This window comes from Cupressus sempervirens, chromosome 10, assembly GCF_028749045.1.
Source record: "Cupressus sempervirens isolate cs-2001-9-10 chromosome 10, ASM2874904v1, whole genome shotgun sequence".
NCBI lineage: Eukaryota > Viridiplantae > Streptophyta > Pinopsida > Cupressales > Cupressaceae > Cupressus > Cupressus sempervirens.
Window position 1 is genome coordinate 781,698,772 of NC_143127.1, and position 3,821 is coordinate 781,702,592.

The 3,821-nt window shown below is 34.2% G+C and overlaps 1 pseudogene; it reads left to right on the plus strand.

Moving 5' to 3' along the window:
• Positions 1-2,744: 2,744 nt before the first annotated feature.
• LOC149536210 (ethylene-responsive transcription factor ERF024 pseudogene) lies at positions 2,745-3,353 on the plus strand (annotated as a pseudogene).
• The last annotated feature ends 468 nt before the right edge of the window (positions 3,354-3,821 follow it).

A 3,821-nucleotide genomic window follows, 5' to 3' on the forward strand; every position in this document is an offset into this window, starting at 1 on the left:
GATTTTAGGGTTTTCTGCTTGAAGCCGAATGCTCCTAGATTTTGTAATAGTTTATAATATTTGAATAGAAAGAAAGAAAGCAAGTAGGCATACAAATCTTTAGTGTTTCCTTTTTCTATTCTTCATTGCATAATATTTTGCATTTGATAATTTCATGTTATAAAGCTTCACCTTTCGGCTCTCTACATTTTAATGGCAATCTATTATACTGCCCACTTGGTAGTGTCTTTGACTAAACTCTCCTCTTACTATTGTTGCCGAGTTCACTTGACATCCTCTGTTACCGAGCTCCACCCTGTAGTGGTGACCGAGCTCACTCGGCATCCACACTGTCGAGCTCACTTGGCATACACTTGTCGAGTTGCTTTGTGTGTTAAGTTCACTCGGCTTCCTCTTGTGCCAAGCTAACTTGACACCTTCTGCCTGTCACTCAGCATCCATTGGTGCCGAGCAAAACTAGTACTCGACTCCTTCATGTGCCGAGCAAAATTTTAGGGCTGTGATTTTATTTTTTACATTTTTATCCCTTAATATGATACTGATATTTGGTGATGCAAGTTCTCTATAATGATTTTGCATATTTTGATCCCTTTTAATCTAGTAATTAAAGTGCTCATGGTATACACTTCTCCTTTAGTATGATTCATAATTGATGTTTCTTGTTAATATTTAATTGATGGAAATGAATTGTATTAAATACATGGTATAGAATTATATAAAAATTCTATGTAATAGATAGATCAATTAATTTTCAATTTCAATTTTTTCATTTGGATTGTCAAATATGTGGATGTAGGATCTATTAGGTGTTTATAATATTGAGTGAGAAGATAGGCATTGTATTATGGACACAACAAACAAATAATGAGACATGAAGAATAAATTGATGTTAGGTGTATGATATATTTTAAAGAAATTGATAAAAGGAATTCAAAAAAACATTAAAGATGAAGAATTGATATCTATTGTTTGAAAAGAAGTCTCTTCTAAACAAAAGATGGACTGATGCAATAGAGGTAAGTAACTAAACCCTAAAATATTGTACTAGTAGATAGAAGGTCCAAGTTAAAAATCCTAGATAGTGTATTTAACTTTAGCATCTCAAGAAACCTCTTAGGATTGAGTCATAGTTATATGATGAAAGCTCAACATGTACTTCACACAAGATTTAACTATTTATTAAATTATGATACTCTCTAAATAGACTCAAAGCTAAACAGAAATGCGACATGATAAAAAAAAATTTAACCCCATTTACACCACCACTTCTAAATTGGAACAGTAAAATTGTGAAAAGTTATCAAGCCCTTAGAGTTAAATGCATAATAAATTGTTCTTTGAATGGAAATAATTACACAAATGAAAATTATTGGCAACAAAAAAAATTGAGCAATTGAAAAAGTCAAATTAGACAATGGCCGCATAGTGAAGTTGTTTATTAGTTCTGCGGATTGAAATTTGACTATTTTAAGTTCAGTGGCAATGTGGGAAATACAAAAATGTGTTTTATGTTCGTCGATAAGCTATTCACACTTCACACCGTATCTTTCTAAGCTGGCCATTCAGACAGTTTTGATGACAATCTTAAAGCGGCAGAAACATCCACATCAATAAACTCTTTGGGAGCAATCTCCATGACTTTTCGATAAGCTTACATAAATAAACAAGAAGAGCCAGTCTTTTATAAATAAGAAGAGCCAATTTATTATAATTTCTGCTTTGTCTCGGTTAAGCGATAATTTTATTCTAATGAATTGATTTTCAAATGCTTACTAAGATTTCTTCAAGCTCACTGATAATTTGTAAGTTAGTTGACGATGTTATTATCATTTCTGAGCTACTTGCTCTTAAATAAACTACAGGTGTTTAAGATAGTATAATGAATAAAATAATCTTTTATTAGAGCAATTTGCATGGCATTTATAAATTAAGAGACTTGTGAATGTTGTCAGACTAAATGCACTGATTTTTAAATGTCAGACCGAGGTGTGTTTAAATGACATTTATGCTCAACCTTACACTGATTTTTCTATCAGTATGCTATCGTTGTATAAAACGACAGCCAAACCGGAATCAAACGTGTATCATGTTTGTTATAAAATATAAGTTAACTTAGGAAATATGGGTGAAAGTCTATTAAAGCACAAAATAATATTTTTAAAGCAATAATGATATATGTCGATTTTGTAGTTGCACGTGCTTCTGCTAACAACCCGGTTAATTGAATATTGGATGCTTTTTTAGGGCAGATTAAAAAATAAATTTTTTACATTCGGGGACAAACTGTTCTGATCATGGTGGGTTCACGTGTCGGCGGTTACTTTTTCTTCCTGTATCGGAGGCTTAGCTTGATGAGAAAACAAACCAACCAGGGAAATATGGTTGTCAAATCAATGATGCAAATAGAAAAATATAGTCAAATCACAGTATATATAAGTAAGCTTATTCTGGTTTTGAAGCGGTGATATGCAGCTTGTCATGAGATTGTTAAGAAGAATGTTATTAATTAAGTGTCTAGGCTATCCTAGTTTTCAAGATAGCAGAAGGTTCAAGGTTTTTTATACCATAAACAATGCATAGTACTTTTCCGTATTGAGATAATCAGAGAAGGGGAATAAGATTAATAGTCTCTCTACTATATCCCACTAGATACCCTCATTGCTTTACATGTACATTGTAGTCCCAAGATTAGTTTCATAAAAACTTGAAATTTGTGCTTGTTGGTTAAGCTTTCCTCATACTAAATGACGAAAGCAGCTAATAGTGGTAATGTAGTTAAGAGGGGAACAAAGCATCCCACCTACATAGGTGTGAGAAAGAGGAAGTGGGGAATGTGGGTATCAGAAATAAGAGAGCCGAGGAAGGAAAAGAGAATATGGCTTGGATCTTTCCCCACACCAGAGATGGCAGCTCGTGCACATGATGCAGCTGCTTTTGCATTAAGAGGCAAGTCAGCCATTTTCAATTTTCCTGAATCGATAAACTCTCTTCCTTGCCCTGCCACTTCTTCCTCAACAGATATTCAAGCTGCTGCTCTGCAAGCTGCATACTCTTCTTCACAAGAGCAGGAGAAGCAAGAAGTACCACAGCTAAGCTCCATCATCAACATTGATGATAACAACAATGAGTTTCTTGAGTCGGAGCCTACTATGCACAACCAATCTGAATCCACTGATGTTGTGGGAAGTGAAAACAAAACAAATGATATGATGGATTCTTGGCTGGATTGGCCAAATCTGCTAATGAATATTGCAGATGGAGTACAGATCGGATCCTCTCTTCTCTTCCATAACCCATTTGCTGGAGAAGAAGAACAAGATCACCCCTTTACCTCTCTTTGGAATTTCAATTAGAATATCAATGCAACTGAAAGTTGAACTTTCATAACTCATTCTCATAGTGAAGATGGGTTAGTGCCAACTATCAATGAACAATGGATCGTTCGGAGTGAGAAAGGCCATGATGCCCTTTTAGCTGATTCAGTAAGGTTAGTCTTGTATAATTACATCTGTTCAGATTAAGTTTTATAGGAAAAGTGAATGCTATATAACTGCTTCCATTCAAATTAACTAATTTGAAACGTTTGGAGCTATGTCTTGGATCCCGTTCAAATGGTGAATATAGCATCTCCCTCCAATAGTTTTCTTCATAATATGCATACATATCACCTTCCTTCGGTTTTCCTCATGCCAAAATTCATGTTCTTAGAAATAAATATCTTTTATGTACATTCAAGAGATATTTGCCTTACAGGATTATCTTTTCTTCAGCTCCTTGTGTAGCTCTGGCATATCGGTTTTATTTAATGGTTCTTCATTTAT